Consider the following 19,310-nt stretch of genomic DNA (forward strand, 5'->3'; position numbering starts at 1 on the left):
TAGCAGCCCTGTGTGCACTTTCTTTCTGCCAAATGTGTAAACAGCGTTCATGTGCCATCATTTCTTTCACATAATTGCTTTTAACCTTTGTTTTGCTCAAAAGTTGCTGTTTATGCTCAGATAGCGCGTCTCTCAGCTGTGTGAGCTGGCGTTCGCTCAAGCTGCCTCTGTTTGGAAAGCCAAAGCATTCCACCCAAACCTGTAGCTTGTCACAACAACCTTCACCATACTTTTTCTTCATCTGGTCCACCAGTGGTGCGCTCCAGTCCACCTCAGCCCTCGCAGAGTTTACACTTAGATTATTGCCCATTATGTCCCGACAGTCTACTAGCTGCTGATCAGGCAGAAACAGCACGGCCGTGCACAATAACCAAATTCAACAACTCTCGACCTCCGGCTCTGTAAAATATAGGGCTGGGGAGAACTCTCTAACCTCCGGCTACCTGGGGAGAACAACTCTCTAACCTCCGGCTAACTGGGGAGAACAACAATAACAAACAACTCTTGACCTCCGGCTCTGTAAAATATAGGGCTGAGGAGAACTCTCTAACCTCCGGCTAACTGGGGAGAACAACTCTCTAACCTCCGGCTAACTGGGGAGAACAACAATAAACACCAACGCAGACTGTCAGGGCTTTACTGGACACCTCTAATATTATTCAACTTTAACTGGACCGGAGCCACCTTATCACGTACCACAGCAGAGGTGTCAAAATAAAACAGAAACAAAGAGAAGCTTCTCACCTTTTTAGCCGAATTGTTTGAGGTCCACCGTGGTCCGTTTTTGTCCCGTGCCAACCGTGCGACGACCCGATGCGAGCGTTCATGGAGGTATCCTGCACATTAAATGCTGGCTTAGGATTATTGACGCGTCCATCACCCCCGTAACGGGTCGCGGGCCGCGCACACGGTCCGGACAGGGATCCCGTTCGCTGACGCCAATTGTTACGGTGGAAAAAAAGGAAGGTTACCTCGTTTTGGCTGTATGACACCCTCTGCGTTGGGAAGTGATGACAACCAGACTGAAGAGTTGGTGAATTAATAAAAAATGATTTTATTCTAAACTAAATAAAAGAATACAAAGTGGAAACAAAAATGGTGACCCCCTGGCCAGGCGATCCAAAGACAGAGTGCCGAGACACAATATTAAAGCCACGTATATCTCCCCTTAGTCCCCCCCTCCCTCCTCCCCCCCCCCGAGAGATAGGGATAGAGACAGGGGGAAGGAGGGAGGGCAGGAGATGGAAAAAGAGACAGTTTACTCCTCTTGAGTCAAAACAGTTCGCTCCCCGTTATCTGATTGTCATGGAAACGGAGGCGTGTGCGCTTTATGTGTTCGTGTGTGTGTGAATGAATGTGTATGGGGAATGAATGTGACTATGTGAGTGTGTGTAGCTTGTGAGTGCGTACACATAGTGCCTACGCATTTGTCCTTGGGGTTGTTTGGGAACTTTGGACAGGCTGTTCTGACCCAGAGTGAAGACAAGTTAAAGTTGAAGACATGAGAAATCACACAATGAAAAGTTACACCCCAAGGCTTAAGGATTAAAATATATAAGTAATTATATTATTAAGCATAACTAATTATTCCGCCCCAACAGAGATTAGAGGAATTACTTGGAATCACAGGGACTGCCCTAAACTGGTTTAAGTCCTACCTATCTGATAGGTACCAGTTTGTACACGTGAATAATAAGTCTTCTGTGTACACTAAAGTAAGCTACGGGGTTCCTCAGGGCTCTGTGCTAGGTCCAATCCTCTTCTGTATCTATATGATCCCCCTTGGTAATGTTATGAGAAAATACTCTGTTAACTTTCACTGCTATGCTGATGATACCCAACTGTATGTATCAATGAAGCCAGGTGAGACAAATCAGCTATCTAAACTTGAGGCCTGTCTAAAGGACATTAGGGCCTGGATGGACCAAAATTTTCTTCTTCTTAACTCAGACAAGACTGAGGTCATTGTACTGGGCCCACGACACCTTAGAGAAACCTATGCTAGCCTAACTGCCCTAGATGGCATTACTCTGGCACGAAGCACAACTGTTAGAAACCTTGGGGTTCTATTTGATCAGGATTTATTCTTCAACTCTCACATAAACCAAACTTGAAGAACTGCCTTCTTTCATCTCCATAACATTGCTAAAATCAGATCTATCTTGTCTCACAGCGACGCCGAGAAGCTAGTCCATGCTTTTGTTACCTCTAGACTGGATTATTGTAATTTTCTTTTAGCAGGCTGCCCGAGCAAGTCGCTTAAGACACTTCAGCTGGTTCAAAATGCTGCAGCACGTGTACTGACTAAAACTAGGAGAAGAGATCACATTATTCCTGTATTAGCCTCTCTGCATTGGCTTCCCATAAAATATAGAATAGAATTCAAGATTCTTCTTCTCACTTATAAAGCCCTAAACGGACAGGCACCAGTCTATCTCAAGGAGCTTGTAGTGCCATACAATCCCCCCAGAACACTACGCTCTCAAAATGCTGGACTACTCGTTGTTCCATTTGTCTCTAGAAGTAGTATAGGAGGAAGAGCTTTCAGTTATCAGGCCCCACTTCTCTAGAACCATCTACCAACCATGGTTCAGGGGGCAGACACCCTCTCTACCTTTAAGGTTAGGCTCAAAACATTCCTCTTTGGTGAAGCTTTTAGTTAGGAACCAGCTCATAGCTCATAGTTAAGATGCAATAGGCATAGACTGCCGGTGGGGGGGGGGGGTCTGGCATGCTCGGTTGGAGAGAGGTTGGAGAGGGCATTAAGAGAGAGGTCATTTAGGTTAGAGAGGGACCGGAGAGGGTCCCATTCCTCTCTCAAACACTCCCTCTATGTCTGCTTCTTCCCTTGTGTGTTTGCTCCTGTACTCCTTCTGGCTTTTGTCTTGCAGGTCCGTGGGATCCTCAGTGTGGAGTTACAGAGTCTCAACAACTCTGTCTCCACCCTTTCCTCTGCACACACCCAACACAGCATAACGTGGATGGCTGTTCATCATAGGAATGGGATCCACACAAGGTTCCTGCTGCTTAACAGAAGGTTTTCCTTGCCGCCGTGATGAGTCCATCCTTAAGACTGCTCTACTGTAAAGTGTCTTGAGATACCATTGGTTATGATTTGGCGCTATACAAATAAAAGATTGATTGATTGATTGATTGAAAAAAAAGGGAAGAATATTGCTTAGGCTTGTCCCAGTTGGACGAACTGCATAACTCCGATAAAAGAATCTGACTTTATGTTGTAGAATTTGAAAGAAGAGAAAACAATAAATTTCACTAAAGCCAGCCAGTCAAGCCACAGTGGGCAAGCCGAGGTAGCTGATACAACGAGCTAGCAATCAGGTTCTTAGCTAGCTAATTAGCAGAACCTTCGATAGCTCAGATGGGAGAGCGGAAGACTGTAGAGTGGGTTGCTGTGATCCTTAGGTCACTGGTTTGAAGGAATAATGTTTTCACGAGTTTATCTTATCAGCCATAATATTTCAACTATTTTGCCTTCGGGTGCCCATCCTGCAGGCCAGCAACCTCTTGATAGACGATCCTCAAGGAAAATGTCCTGTATCCTCAACACACTCAGTGCCGTTGACGAGATAATTTGTCATTTCAAATCCACTTGCTCAGTGCCATTGACAAGAAAACTCGTTATTTGCATTTTATCACGGAGATTAACAGAATACACCCTAGCAGAGGTCCCTAATCAATATCCATCCATTTTTAGGCCCACTTATTCCTGTTTGTCAGTGTCGCAGGGGTCACTGGTGCCAATCTCCGGCTCTCATTGGGCGCTGGGCGGGGGTACACCCTGGACAGGGCGCTAGTCCCTTCATCAATATCTAAGCTGTAATGTGTTGCAGTTACCAACTGGTGCCCTGAAGGTGGCAGCAGTGCACCTTTAGATGGGAAATCAGCCACTGATGCTACCATTAGCTAAGGAGGGAGAAGCAGGGACGAGGGAGATTATGGCGCTATGAAGTGATATTGTGAAGTATCCAGCAGCTCACAGCACCACATACTAACACAGAACATGTGTGGACTTTAGTGGATTATTGATAATGTTGTGATTGTGAGATAAAACCATCAACCTACCAAACTAAACGGGTCATCCGAGCATGTCGGGAGGAAGAGGAAGTTACGTCTGTGCAACTGACAGGGAGGGATACAAAATACAGTAAGTAAAACATTAAACTGTGAGCCAGATAGCAAAATAATGATAATTTTGCCATTAAAAGCCTTTTCTCAGTGTTGTTGTTATTTATTTGTTTTTGTTTTGTTTTGTTTTTTTTGTTTTTTTAAGGAAACCAATGTTCAGATGTAATAGTTTTCAATAAAGCACAAAAAATTGGTTCAAAGTCGCTGGCAGATTTTTTCTAGGAAAAGCAGTTTCTCTTAACTTTTTGCTCTGAAACTGGCAATTTGTGTAAAACTTGTTCTATTCAAGGGCTGATTTCGGGTGAACGAAACAAGCCAAAAACAAACAAACAAAATTCTGATGAAAGTAGAGGCCTCAATCTTTCAGAGTCTGGTCTCAGATTTCAGATAGTCATAGTACAAAATATCCTGTGGGTCTTTAAATATCTCTCAAAATGCTCCAAAACGGCTGGCACTCAGGGGGGTCGAAGCTCTGAAAATGGCTGGCACTGAATGGGTTAAACAGTCAATAAATCTGCACACCACTTTTTTCTGCTGAATACAGGTGTATTTGGGGTATGAAGTAGTGTTGTTGATTGGTCATAGTCCAATTCTCAACATTTTAGTCAAAGTATTTCAATTTGCTACATTTGTAATAATGTAAGAGTGACTGCCCTCAATGGGACAAATCTTGGCTATTACAATTTTGCTCTTGGCTTTAAACAAGATTCTGTGACGTTTCGGGACAATCTTGCATCACAAACAAGCACTGTTAGCCACAGGAGCCAAAGGTGCTCTAACAAAAAACTAACACCTGTGGCCTCTGCAATATGTGGTGAGTAGGTTGAATTGAGAGGATTATGGAAAGAGTGGGAAAATGAGTATTGAGTAGCTTGTTAGCATAGCTCAGATTGTTTCTTGAAGATTTTGTCATAGACTGGGGGTGTTGATGGTATACAATGGCACTTTGTCAGAATGCGGTCAAAGGCGCTGCGTTCAGGTCGCAGTCTCCTCAGGAGGCGTGGGTTCAAATCCTACTTCTGACAGCAATACAAGGCATTTATGCGGTCCTGATTTATTTTTTTTTCGTATAAATTGTAGATAAAACGCTCATACAAGTTTTCCATGTAGCAAGGACAATAAGCATATATTCTGTTTTGCAGTTCCAAAAAAAAGGGAAGAATATTGCTTAGGCTTGTCCCAGTTGCACGAACTGCATAACTCTGATAAAAGAAACTGACTTCATGTTGTATAATTTGAAAGAAGAGAAAACAATATATTTAAATAAAGCCAGCCAGCCAAGCCACAGTGGGCAAGCCGAGGCAGCTGAGACATGACCATACAGCAGGTTCTTCCAATCCATCCAGCCAGCAAGCCAGGTAATTAGCTAGCTAACTAGCCCATACAGCAGAACCTTCGATAGCTCAGATGGGAGAGCGGAGGACTGTAGAGTGGGTTGCAGTGATCCTTAGGTCACTGGTTCAACTCCGGTTCGAAGGAATAATGTTTTCACGAGTTTATCTAATCAGCCATAATATTTCAACTATTTTGCCTTCGGGTGCCCATCCTGCAGGCCAGCAACCTCTTGATAGACGATCCTCAAGGGAAATGTCCTGTATCCTCAACACACTCAGTGCCGTTGACGAGATAATTTGTCATTTCAAATCCACTTGCTCAGTGCCATTGACAAGAAAACTCGTTATTTGCATTTTATCACGGAGATTAACAGAATACACCCTAGCAGAGGTCCCTAATCAATATCCATCCATTTTTAGGCCCACTTATTCCTGTTTGTCAGTGTCGCAGGGGTCACTGGTGCCAATCTCCGGCTCTCATTGGGCGCTGGGCGGGGGTACACCCTGGACAGGGCGCTAGTCCCTTCATCAATATCTAAGCTGTAATGTGTTGCAGTTACCAACTGGTGCCCTGAAGGTGGCAGCAGTGCACCTTTAGATGGGAAATCAGCCACTGATGCTACCATTAGCTAAGGAGGGAGAAGCAGGGACGAGGGAGATTATGGCGCTATGAAGTGATATTGTGAAGTATCCAGCAGCTCACAGCACCACATACTAACACAGAACATGTGTGGACTTTAGTGGATTATTGATAATGTTGTGATTGTGAGATAAAACCATCAACCTACCAAACTAAACGGGTCATCCGAGCATGTCGGGAGGAAGAGGAAGTTACGTCTGTGCAACTGACAGGGAGGGATACAAAATACAGTAAGTAAAACATTAAACTGTCAGCCAGATAGCAAAATAATGATAATTTTGCCATTAAAAGCCTTTTCTCAGTGTTGTTGTTATTTATTTGTTTTTGTTTTGTTTTGTTTTTTATTTTTTTTTTAAGGAAACCAATGTTCAGATGTAATAGTTTTCAATAAAGCACAAAAAATTGGTTCAAAGTCGCTGGCAGATTTTTTTTAGGAAAAGCCGTTTCTCTTAACTTTTTGCTCTGAAACTGGCAATTTGTGTAAAACTTGTTCTATTCAAGGGCTGATTTCGGGTGAACGAAACAAGCCAAAAACAAACAAACAAAATTCTGATGAAAGTAGAGGCCTCAATCTTTCAGAGTCTGGTCTCAGATTTCAGATAGTCATAGTACAAAATATCCTGTGGGTCTTTAAATATCTCTCAAAATGCTCCAAAACGGCTGGCACTCAGGGGGGTCGAAGCTCTGAAAATGGCTGGCACTGAATGGGTTAAACAGTCAATAAATCTGCACACCACTTTTTTCTGCTGAATACAGGTGTATTTGGGGTATGAAGTAGTGTTGTTGATTGGTCATAGTCCAATTCTCAACATTTTAGTCAAAGTATTTCAATTTGCTACATTTGTAATAATGTAAGTGACTGCCCTCAATGGGACAAATCTTGGCTATTACAATTTTGCTCTTGGCTTTAAACAAGATTCTGTGACGTTTCGGGACAATCTTGCATCACAAACAAGCACTGTTAGCCACAGGAGCCAAAGGTGCTCTAACAAAAAACTAACACCTGTGGCCTCTGCAATATGTGGTGAGTAGGTTGAATTGAGAGGATTATGGAAAGAGTGGGAAAATGAGTATTGAGTAGCTTGTTAGCATAGCTCAGATTGTTTCTTGAAGATTTTGTCATAGACTGGGGGTGTTGATGGTATACAATGGCACTTTGTCAGAATGGCCGAGCGGTCAAAGGCGCTGCGTTCAGGTCGCAGTCTCCTCAGGAGGCGTGGGTTCAAATCCCACTTCTGACAGCAATACAAGGCATTTATGCAGTCCTGATTTATTTTTTTTTCGTATAAATTGTAGATAAAACGCTCATACAAGTTTTCCATGTGGCAAGGACAATAAGCATATATTCTGTTTTGCAGTTCCAAAAAAAAGGGAAGAATATTGCTTAGGCTTGTCCCAGTTGCACGAACTGCATAACTCTGATAAAAGAAACTGACTTCATGTTGTATAATTTGAAAGAAGAGAAAACAATATATTTAAATAAAGCCAGCCAGCCAAGCCACAGTGGGCAAGCCGAGGCAGCTGAGACATGACCATACAGCAGGTTCTTCCAATCCATCCAGCCAGCAAGCCAGGTAATTAGCTAGCTAACTAGCCCATACAGCAGAACCTTCGATAGCTCAGATGGGAGAGCGGAGGACTGTAGAGTGGGTTGCAGTGATCCTTAGGTCACTGGTTCAACTCCGGTTCGAAGGAATAATGTTTTCACGAGTTTATCTAATCAGCCATAATATTTCAACTATTTTGCCTTCGGGTGCCCATCCTGCAGGCCAGCAACCTCTTGATAGACGATCCTCAAGGAAAATGTCCTGTATCCTCAACACACTCAGTGCCGTTGACGAGATAATTTGTCATTTCAAATCCACTTGCTCAGTGCCATTGACAAGAAAACTCGTTATTTGCATTTTATCACGGAGATTAACAGAATACACCCTAGCAGAGGTCCCTAATCAATATCCATCCATTTTTAGGCCCACTTATTCCTGTTTGTCAGTGTCGCAGGGGTCACTGGTGCCAATCTCCGGCTCTCATTGGGCGCTGGGCGGGGGTACACCCTGGACAGGGCGCTAGTCCCTTCATCAATATCTAAGCTGTAATGTGTTGCAGTTACCAACTGGTGCCCTGAAGGTGGCAGCAGTGCACCTTTAGATGGGAAATCAGCCACTGATGCTACCATTAGCTAAGGAGGGAGAAGCAGGGACGAGGGAGATTATGGCGCTATGAAGTGATATTGTGAAGTATCCAGCAGCTCACAGCACCACATACTAACACAGAACATGTGTGGACTTTAGTGGATTATTGATAATGTTGTGATTGTGAGATAAAACCATCAACCTACCAAACTAAACGGGTCATCCGAGCATGTCGGGAGGAAGAGGAAGTTACGTCTGTGCAACTGACAGGGAGGGATACAAAATACAGTAAGTAAAACATTAAACTGTCAGCCAGATAGCAAAATAATGATAATTTTGCCATTAAAAGCCTTTTCTCAGTGTTGTTGTTATTTATTTGTTTTTGTTTTGTTTTGTTTTTTTGTTTTTTTAAGGAAACCAATGTTCAGATGTAATAGTTTTCAATAAAGCACAAAAAATTGGTTCAAAGTCGCTGGCAGATTTTTTTTAGGAAAAGCCGTTTCTCTTAACTTTTTGCTCTGAAACTGGCAATTTGTGTAAAACTTGTTCTATTCAAGGGCTGATTTCGGGTGAACGAAACAAGCCAAAAACAAACAAACAAAATTCTGATGAAAGTAGAGGCCTCAATCTTTCAGAGTCTGGTCTCAGATTTCAGATAGTCATAGTACAAAATATCCTGTGGGTCTTTAAATATCTCTCAAAATGCTCCAAAACGGCTGGCACTCAGGGGGGTCGAAGCTCTGAAAATGGCTGGCACTGAATGGGTTAAACAGTCAATAAATCTGCACACCACTTTTTTCTGCTGAATACAGGTGTATTTGGGGTATGAAGTAGTGTTGTTGATTGGTCATAGTCCAATTCTCAACATTTTAGTCAAAGTATTTCAATTTGGTACATTTGTAATAATGTAAGAGTGACTGCCCTCAATGGGACAAATCTTGGCTATTACAATTTTGCTCTTGGCTTTAAACAAGATTCTGTGACGTTTCGGGTCAATCTTGCATCACAAACAAGCACTGTTAGCCACAGGAGCCAAAGGTGCTCTAACAAAAAACTAACACCTGTGGCCTCTGCAATATGTGGTGAGTAGGTTGAATTGAGAGGATTATGGAAAGAGTGGGAAAATGAGTATTGAGTAGCTTGTTAGCATAGCTCAGATTGTTTCTTGAAGATTTTGTCATAGACTGGGGGTGTTGATGGTATACAATGGCACTTTGTCAGAATGCGGTCAAAGGCGCTGCGTTCAGGTCGCAGTCTCCTCAGGAGGCGTGGGTTCAAATCCCACTTCTGACAGCAATACAAGGCATTTATGCAGTCCTGATTTATTTTTTTTTCGTATAAATTGTAGATAAAACGCTCATACAAGTTTTCCATGTGGCAAGGACAATAAGCATATATTCTGTTTTGCAGTTCCAAAAAAAGGGAAGAATATTGCTTAGGCTTGTCCCAGTTGCACGAACTGCATAACTATGATAAAAGAAACTGACTTCATGTTGTATAATTTGAAAGAAGAGAAAACAATATATTTAAATAAAGCCAGCCAGCCAAGCCACAGTGGGCAAGCCGAGGCAGCTGAGACATGACCATACAGCAGGTTCTTCCAATCCATCCAGCCAGCAAGCCAGGTAATTAGCTAGCTAACTAGCCCATACAGCAGAACCTTCGATAGCTCAGATGGGAGAGCGGAGGACTGTAGAGTGGGTTGCAGTGATCCTTAGGTCACTGGTTCAACTCCGGTTCGAAGGAATAATGTTTTCACAAGTTTATCTAATCAGCCATAATTTTTCAACTATTTTGCCTTCGGGTGCCCATCCTGCAGGCCAGCAACCTCTTGATAGACGATCCTCAAGGAAAATGTCCTGTATCCTCAACACACTCACTGCCGTTGACGAGATAATTTGTCATTTCAAATCCACTTGCTCAGTGCCATTGACAAGAAAACTCGTTATTTGCATTTTATCACGGAGATTAACAGAATACACCCTAGCAGAGGTCCCTAATCAATATCCATCCATTTTTAGGCCCACTTATTCCTGTTTGTCAGTGTCGCAGGGGTCACTGGTGCCAATCTCCGGCTCTCATTGGGCGCTGGGCGGGGGTACACCCTGGACAGGGCGCTAGTCCCTTCATCAATATCTAAGCTGTAATGTGTTGCAGTTACCAACTGGTGCCCTGAAGGTGGCAGCAGTGCACCTTTAGATGGGAAATCAGCCACTGATGCTACCATTAGCTAAGGAGGGAGAAGCAGGGACGAGGGAGATTATGGCGCTATGAAGTGATATTGTGAAGTATCCAGCAGCTCACAGCACCACATACTAACACAGAACATGTGTGGACTTTAGTGGATTATTGATAATGTTGTGATTGTGAGATAAAACCATCAACCTACCAAACTAAACGGGTCATCCGAGCATGTCGGGAGGAAGAGGAAGTTACGTCTGTGCAACTGACAGGGAGGGATACAAAATACAGTAAGTAAAACATTAAACTGTCAGCCAGATAGCAAAATAATGATAATTTTGCCATTAAAAGCCTTTTCTCAGTGTTGTTGTTATTTATTTGTTTTTGTTTTGTTTTGTTTTTTTGTTTTTTTAAGGAAACCAATGTTCAGATGTAATAGTTTTCAATAAAGCACAAAAAATTGGTTCAAAGTCGCTGGCAGATTTTTTTTAGGAAAAGCCGTTTCTCTTAACTTTTTGCTCTGAAACTGGCAATTTGTGTAAAACTTGTTCTATTCAAGGGCTGATTTCGGGTGAACGAAACAAGCCAAAAACAAACAAACAAAATTCTGATGAAAGTAGAGGCCTCAATCTTTCAGAGTCTGGTCTCAGATTTCAGATAGTCATAGTACAAAATATCCTGTGGGTCTTTAAATATCTCTCAAAATGCTCCAAAACGGCTGGCACTCAGGGGGGTCGAAGCTCTGAAAATGGCTGGCACTGAATGGGTTAAACAGTCAATAAATCTGCACACCACTTTTTTCTGCTGAATACAGGTGTATTTGGGGTATGAAGTAGTGTTGTTGATTGGTCATAGTCCAATTCTCAACATTTTAGTCAAAGTATTTCAATTTGCTACATTTGTAATAATGTAAGAGTGACTGCCCTCAATGGGACAAATCTTGGCTATTACAATTTTGCTCTTGGCTTTAAACAAGATTCTGTGACGTTTCGGGACAATCTTGCATCACAAACAAGCACTGTTAGCCACAGGAGCCAAAGGTGCTCTAACAAAAAACTAACACCTGTGGCCTCTGCAATATGTGGTGAGTAGGTTGAATTGAGAGGATTATGGAAAGAGTGGGAAAATGAGTATTGAGTAGCTTGTTAGCATAGCTCAGATTGTTTCTTGAAGATTTTGTCATAGACTGGGGGTGTTGATGGTATACAATGGCACTTTGTCAGAATGGCCGAGCGGTCAAAGGCGCTGCGTTCAGGTCGCAGTCTCCTCAGGAGGCGTGGGTTCAAATCCTACTTCTGACAGCAATACAAGGCATTTATGCGGTCCTGATTTATTTTTTTTTCGTATAAATTGTAGATAAAACGCTCATACAAGTTTTCCATGTGGCAAGGACAATAAGCATATATTCTGTTTTGCAGTTCCAAAAAAAAGGGAAGAATATTGCTTAGGCTTGTCCCAGTTGCACGAACTGCATAACTCTGATAAAAGAAACTGACTTCATGTTGTATAATTTGAAAGAAGAGAAAACAATATATTTAAATAAAGCCAGCCAGCCAAGCCACAGTGGGCAAGCCGAGGCAGCTGAGACATGACCATACAGCAGGTTCTTCCAATCCATCCAGCCAGCAAGCCAGGTAATTAGCTAGCTAACTAGCCCATACAGCAGAACCTTCGATAGCTCAGATGGGAGAGCGGAGGACTGTAGAGTGGGTTGCAGTGATCCTTAGGTCACTGGTTCAACTCCGGTTCGAAGGAATAATGTTTTCACGAGTTTATCTAATCAGCCATAATATTTCAACTATTTTGCCTTCGGGTGCCCATCCTGCAGGCCAGCAACCTCTTGATAGACGATCCTCAAGGAAAATGTCCTGTATCCTCAACACACTCAGTGCCGTTGACGAGATAATTTGTCATTTCAAATCCACTTGCTCAGTGCCATTGACAAGAAAACTCGTTATTTGCATTTTATCACGGAGATTAACAGAATACACCCTAGCAGAGGTCCCTAATCAATATCCATCCATTTTTAGGCCCACTTATTCCTGTTTGTCAGTGTCGCAGGGGTCACTGGTGCCAATCTCCGGCTCTCATTGGGCGCTGGGCGGGGGTACACCCTGGACAGGGCGCTAGTCCCTTCATCAATATCTAAGCTGTAATGTGTTGCAGTTACCAACTGGTGCCCTGAAGGTGGCAGCAGTGCACCTTTAGATGGGAAATCAGCCACTGATGCTACCATTAGCTAAGGAGGGAGAAGCAGGGACGAGGGAGATTATGGCGCTATGAAGTGATATTGTGAAGTATCCAGCAGCTCACAGCACCACATACTAACACAGAACATGTGTGGACTTTAGTGGATTATTGATAATGTTGTGATTGTGAGATAAAACCATCAACCTACCAAACTAAACGGGTCATCCGAGCATGTCGGGAGGAAGAGGAAGTTACGTCTGTGCAACTGACAGGGAGGGATACAAAATACAGTAAGTAAAACATTAAACTGTGAGCCAGATAGCAAAATAATGATAATTTTGCCATTAAAAGCCTTTTCTCAGTGTTGTTGTTATTAATTTGTTTTTGTTTTGTTTTGTTTTTTTGTTTTTTTAAGGAAACCAATGTTCAGATGTAATAGTTTTCAATAAAGCACAAAAAATTGGTTCAAAGTCGCTGGCAGATTTTTTTTAGGAAAAGCCGTTTCTCTTAACTTTTTGCTCTGAAACTGGCAATTTGTGTAAAACTTGTTCTATTCAAGGGCTGATTTCGGGTGAACGAAACAAGCCAAAAACAAACAAACAAAATTCTGATGAAAGTAGAGGCCTCAATCTTTCAGAGTCTGGTCTCAGATTTCAGATAGTCATAGTACAAAATATCCTGTGGGTCTTTAAATATCTCTCAAAATGCTCCAAAACGGCTGGCACTCAGGGGGGTCGAAGCTCTGAAAATGGCTGGCACTGAATGGGTTAAACAGTCAATAAATCTGCACACCACTTTTTTCTGCTGAATACAGGTGTATTTGGGGTATGAAGTAGTGTTGTTGATTGGTCATAGTCCAATTCTCAACATTTTAGTCAAAGTATTTCAATTTGGTACATTTGTAATAATGTAAGAGTGACTGCCCTCAATGGGACAAATCTTGGCTATTACAATTTTGCTCTTGGCTTTAAACAAGATTCTGTGACGTTTCGGGACAATCTTGCATCACAAACAAGCACTGTTAGCCACAGGAGCCAAAGGTGCTCTAACAAAAAACTAACACCTGTGGCCTCTGCAATATGTGGTGAGTAGGTTGAATTGAGAGGATTATGGAAAGAGTGGGAAAATGTTAGCATAGCTTAGATTGTGCGTTGAAGATTTTGTCATATAGACTGGGGGTGTTGATGGTATACGATGGCACTTTGTCAGAATGGCCGAGCGGTCAAAGGCGCTGCGTTCAGGTCGCAGTCTCCTCAGGAGGCGTGGTTTCAAATCCCACTCATGACAGCAATACAAGGCATTTATGCAGTCCTGATTTTTTTTTTTTTCGTATAAATTGTAGATAAAACGCTCATACAAGTTTTGCATGTGGCAAGGACAATAAGCATATATTCTGTTTTGCAGCGCTCTACTACTGTGTTCTGCTAACGCTAATCAAACTTGTTGTCATTGATATTTTAGCCTTGAAAACACTTGTTTGAATTTTTTACCGTAGAGTTAAACGTACGAAGGTTAAGTAAAAAGCAATCTCGCCTCTTATAGGCAGTGTTATCTCCTTTAAACTTCCTTTTGTCCTTAGCTTAGCTTAGCTTAAATTTAGCACCTATGGCTTCTCTCTCCTCCCCTCCGCTCTCCTGCCCGGTGTGTCAGATGTTTAGTTACTCCTCGTCCTCCTTTAGGGACAATGGTAGTTGCATAAAGTGTAGCGTACTGTTAGATATGGAGGCGAGGATCAACAATCTGGAGAAGCGGTTCCGCACCCCTGATACCAAAACCGAAGCTAGCAAGCAGGACCTAGCCGGTGCGGGCCGTGCTAGCTCTAGCTTAGCTTCCCCCCCGGCCAGCAATGACTGGGTTTCTGTCCGTCGTAAGCATAGTCGAAGGTCAAAAAGCCGCTCGGGACACCACCATGTTCACGTCTCAAACAGGTTCTCCCCCCTCCGTGAGGACAACACACTCACCGGGGAACAAACTCTGAAAATTGGCGACTCCATAGTGAGAAACGTGAAGCTAGCGAAGTCAGCGGGCATCGTGAGGTGCATCCCAGGGGCCAGAGCGGGCGACATAGAATCAAATCTAAAGTTGCTGGCAAAGAGTAATCGTAAGTTTGATAGGATAGTCCTCCATGTCGGCACTAATGACACCCGACGTCGTCAGTCGGAAGCAACCAAAGTGAACATTGAATCAGTTTGTGCTTATGCTAAAACAATGTCGGACTCCGTAATTTTCTCTAGTCCCTTACCAAATCTGACCAGTGATGACATGTATAGCCGCATGTCATCATTTAACCGCTGGCTATCGAGGTGGTGCCCAGAAAACGAGGTGGGCTTCATTGATAATTGGAGATCCTTCTGGGGAAAACCGAACCTGATAGGAAGAGATGGAATCCATCCTACTTTGGAGGGAGCATCTCTACTATCAGAAAACATGGCACAGTCACTGTTATGACATCTCATGAATGAGACCATGTTACAGAGGGGGAGTCCTCCACGCCCCTCTGCGCTTGCCTTAGGACAGTTTCCCTCCCATTGCTACTATGATAGCTGTGTTCATTGCCATGGCAACTGTTGTGATGGTGATGAATATTATTTTATGGAGACGGTGTCTGTCCCCCGACCCATATTTCACAATGATTTTAACATAAAATCAAATAAAAGAGCTATCAATTATAAAAATCTGAAAAAAATTAAAATCTCAAATCTAGAAACACCAAAACATAAAACCATTAGATGTGCTCTATTAAATATTAGATCACTGAGATCCAAATCTCTACTAGTAAATGACCTTATCTCAGAAAATAACTTTGATTTATTCTGTTTAACTGAAACATGGCTGTATCAAGATGAATATGTTAGTTTAAATGAAGCCACTCCTCCCAGTCATTTAAATACTCATATGCCACGAGACATTGGCCGTGGAGGTGGTGTAGCAGCTATTTATCATTCCTCTCTCCTAATCTATCCTAAACCAAAGGCCAGTTACACTTCCTTTGAAAGCCTGGTTTTAAATTTATCTCATACCAAATCAAAAACCTGCCAGCCAGTCTTATTTGTGATAATTTACCGTCCTCCAGGCCCTTATTCTGAATTTCTATCAGAATTCTCTGAGTTTATATCAAACTTAGTCCTCAGTTCTGATAAAATACTGATAGTAGGAGATTTTAATATCCATGTGGACAAAGATAGTGATAGCCTGAGCTCAGCCTTTATGTCCCTAATAGACTCAGTTGGCTTTTTTCAAACTATTAATGAAGCTACTCATCGTTTAAATCATACTCTTGATCTTGTTCTAACATATGGCCTTGATATTAATGAACTAAAAGTCTAACCTGAAAATCCTCTGCTATCAGATCACTTTTTAATATCTTTTAACATTATCCTAGAGGATCTCGCACTGTGCAATAAAATAGTTACGAGTAGAAATCTATCCAACAGTGCTGTGGCTAAATTTAAAGAGGCCATTCCTGCTGCCTTACACTCAGTGCACCATCCAATAAATAACTATGACATAAATTATAACCCCTCTCAACTGGATCTGCTTGTCGATAGCTCTGCTCGATGTCCCCAGTGAGCTTAATGAACTGAAAGTAGTGTTTACCATGTAAATCATCTTTTTCTGTATTCAGTAGACATTATAAATGTATCAAACACTAATGTACGCTTTAAGAATATTGTCTTTATTATAATAAATAATTAGTTATTTTAACATAAGCACTGTTTGGCTCAGTGTAACACCCAACGTATTTTAGTTTTGCCCTAATTTATTCATTTTTAGCAATTGCATTCCAGATATATCTGACATATTAAATGTTAGAATAAAATAGTCTTCCAGAAATTTTAACATATAAGTAAAATGTCCAATATTTAATTCTGACTAGATATAACAGGAATTGTAAATATCTCAAATAACATCGTCACAGGTAAGAATATTAACCAGAATCAGAAGTCCTTTATTTATCCCAGGGGGAAATTACTTACGTTACAGCCGCTCAACAAATATTACAAATAAAAAGGATAAACACTAAACAATAATAAAGAAAGAATAAATGGTAAAAAAAAAAAAAAGTACATTATTAAGTAAAAGACTGTTAATAAGGATTAGATACAGACACATTACTTTAGTAAAAAATAAGATAAATAATGTGACAGTGAGGTATCAGCTATCCTGATAGCAGTGTGTAATCCCCAGTAGTTCTATTTACTTGTAATATTATTATTAGGGGCTCGTGGCATCGCATCGAGCCACTCACTACACTCCATTACATGGAGTGCAGTGAGTGGCTCGAGGCGAAGCCTCGAGCCACTATAGTTCTCCCGTTCGCGTCTTATTATTAGGGGCTCGTGGCCTCGCATCGAGCCACTCACTACACTCCATTACATGGAGTGCAGTGAGTGGCTCGAGGCGAAGCCTCGAGCCACTATAGTTCTCCCGTTTCGTATTATAATTAGGGGCTCGTGGCATCGCATCGAGCCACTCACTACACTCCATTACATGGAGTGCAGTGAGTGGCTCGAGGCGAAGCCTCGAGCCACTATAGTTCTCCCGTTTCGTCTTATTAGGGGCTCGTGGCATCGCATCGAGCCACTCACTACACTCCATTACATGGAGTGCAGTGAGTGGCTCGAGGCGAAGCCTCGAGCCACTATAGTTCTCCCGTTCGCGTCTTATTATTAGGGGCTCGTGGCATCGCATCGAGCCACTCACTACACTCCATTACATGGAGTGCAGTGAGTGGCTCGAGGCGAAGCCTCGAGCCACTATAGTTCTCCCGTTCGCGTCTTATTATTAGGGGCTCGTGGCATCGCATCGAGCCACTCACTACACTCCATTACATGGAGTGCAGTGAGTGGCTCGAGGCGAAGCCTCGAGCCACTATAGTTCTCCCGTTCGCGTCTTATTAGGGGCTCGTGGCATCGCATCGAGCCACTCACTACACTCCATTACATGGAGTGCAGTGAGTGGCTCGAGGCGAAGCCTCGAGCCACTATTGTTCTCCCGTGTGTCTCTTATAATAATAATTATTCATCTTCCGCCAAAAGTTTGGCGCGTAACTAGTCCCAGAGTTTTGAGAAAACCCACGCAAAAGTTACATCAAAACGTGCGTCCCGGCCGGGAATCGAGTGCTATGACTTTTATAAGCGATTCGTTAAAAATTCGCAGAAAAAATCGCAAAAGAGTGCGATTTTAAGGCCCATTGAAATGAATTGAAACCTGAGATTTTTCAAAAACACTTAGGAAAATTTCACCAAAAAACAGGAGTCTCCCATTGAAATGAATGGCGTAACCATGGCAACAAGGCCTCTGAGAGCCCAAAACTGCTTCTCAATGGGGAATTTACAGGGTTTCTGACTGGTTTCAACTGATTTCAACCAGTCAAACCTTCATATTCACTCTTCCTCTTCATCACCCATCGTCTTCATCACCAATACTCCTTTAGTGTGGAGTTTGCAGGTTCTCCTTTCACATTCAAAACTTAAATTGTTAATTACTCAGCCATTTTTCAACCGATTTTCATCATTCAAACTTTGAAATGTGTCATAAATTCAGCTCTTCATCATCACTCATCCTCTTCATCATCAATTTACCTTTAGTGTGGAGTTTGCAGGTTCTCCTTTCTCACCTACAACTTTAAACTTTAACTGTTTGGCCATTTCTCGACCAATTTTCACCGTTCAAATGTTGAAATTTGTCAAAAATTCAGCTCTTCATCATCACTCATCCTCTTCATCATCAATTTCCCTTTAGTGTGGAGTTTGCAGGTTCTCCTTTCCAATTTAAAACTTAAATTGTTAATAACTTGGCCATTTATTAACCAATTTTCACCATTCAAATGTTGAAATGTGTCAAAAATTCTGATCTTCATCATCACCCATCCTCTTCATCACAAATTTTCCTTTAGTGTGGAGTTTGCAGGTTCTCCTTTCCAACTTAAAACTTAAATTGTTAATAACTTGGCCATTTATTAACCAATTTTCACCATTCAAACTTTGAAATGTGTCAAAAATTCTGCTCTTCATCATCAACCATCCTCTTCATCACAAATTCACCTTCAGTGTGGAGTTTGCAGGTTCTCATTTCTCACCTACAACTTTAAACTTTAACTGTTTGGCCATTTCTCAACCAATTTTCACCATTCAAATGTTGAAATGTGTCAAAAATTCAGCTCTTCATCATCAACCATCCTCTTCATCATCAATTTTCCTTTAGTGTGGAGTTTGCAGGTTCTCCTTTCACCATTAAAACTTAAATGATTATTTACTCAGCCATTTTTCAACCAATTTCCACCATTTAAACTTTGAAATGTGTCATAAATTCAGCTCTTCATCATCAATCATCCTCTTCATCATCAATTTTACTTTAGTGTGGAGTTTGCAGGTTCTCCTTTCACCATTAAAACTTAAATTGTTAATTACTCAGCCATTTTTCAACGGATTTTCATCATTCAAACTTTGAAATGTGTCATAAATTCAGATCTTCATCATCACTCATCCTTTTCATCATCAATTTGACTTTAGTGTGGAGTTTGCAGGTTCTCCTTTCACAAATAAAACTTAAATTGTTAATTACTCAGCCATTTATTAACCAATTTTCACCATTCAAATGTTGAAATGTGTCAAAAATTCAGCTCTGCATCATCACTCATCCTCTCCATCATGAAATTTCCTTTAGTGTGGAGTTTGCAGGTTC

The 19,310-nt window shown here is 41.9% G+C and overlaps 1 long non-coding RNA gene and 6 other non-coding genes across 7 annotated transcripts; 6 read left to right on the forward strand and 1 right to left on the reverse strand.

Moving 5' to 3' along the window:
- Window positions 1-377: 377 nt before the first annotated feature.
- LOC114460716 (uncharacterized) lies at window positions 378-648 on the reverse strand. The gene is made up of 3 exons (XR_003673711.1): window positions 552-648; window positions 434-509; window positions 378-391 (listed from the first exon to the last, which is right to left on the reverse strand). It is a non-coding gene; the product is annotated as an uncharacterized LOC114460716 (long non-coding RNA).
- A 4,890-nt stretch (window positions 649-5,538) lies between these two features.
- Window positions 5,539-5,625, forward strand: trnay-gua (transfer RNA tyrosine (anticodon GUA)). Its single transcript is given in 2 exon segments — window positions 5,539-5,575; window positions 5,590-5,625. It is a non-coding gene; the product is annotated as a tRNA-Tyr (tRNA).
- Window positions 5,626-7,278: 1,653 nt separating this feature from the next.
- On the forward strand, window positions 7,279-7,361 carry trnal-cag (transfer RNA leucine (anticodon CAG)). The gene has a single exon. It is a non-coding gene; the product is annotated as a tRNA-Leu (tRNA).
- A 367-nt stretch (window positions 7,362-7,728) lies between these two features.
- On the forward strand, window positions 7,729-7,815 carry trnay-gua (transfer RNA tyrosine (anticodon GUA)). The gene is given in 2 exon segments: window positions 7,729-7,765; window positions 7,780-7,815. It is a non-coding gene; the product is annotated as a tRNA-Tyr (tRNA).
- Window positions 7,816-9,911: 2,096 nt separating this feature from the next.
- On the forward strand, window positions 9,912-9,998 carry trnay-gua (transfer RNA tyrosine (anticodon GUA)). Its single transcript is given in 2 exon segments — window positions 9,912-9,948; window positions 9,963-9,998. It is a non-coding gene; the product is annotated as a tRNA-Tyr (tRNA).
- Window positions 9,999-11,651: 1,653 nt separating this feature from the next.
- Window positions 11,652-11,734, forward strand: trnal-cag (transfer RNA leucine (anticodon CAG)). The gene has a single exon. It is a non-coding gene; the product is annotated as a tRNA-Leu (tRNA).
- Window positions 11,735-12,101: 367 nt separating this feature from the next.
- On the forward strand, window positions 12,102-12,188 carry trnay-gua (transfer RNA tyrosine (anticodon GUA)). Its single transcript is given in 2 exon segments — window positions 12,102-12,138; window positions 12,153-12,188. It is a non-coding gene; the product is annotated as a tRNA-Tyr (tRNA).
- The last annotated feature ends 7,122 nt before the right edge of the window (window positions 12,189-19,310 follow it).

This window comes from Gouania willdenowi, unplaced genomic scaffold, assembly GCF_900634775.1.
Source record: "Gouania willdenowi unplaced genomic scaffold, fGouWil2.1 scaffold_62_arrow_ctg1, whole genome shotgun sequence".
In the NCBI taxonomy this organism is placed as follows: Eukaryota; Metazoa; Chordata; class Actinopteri; order Blenniiformes; family Gobiesocidae; genus Gouania; species Gouania willdenowi.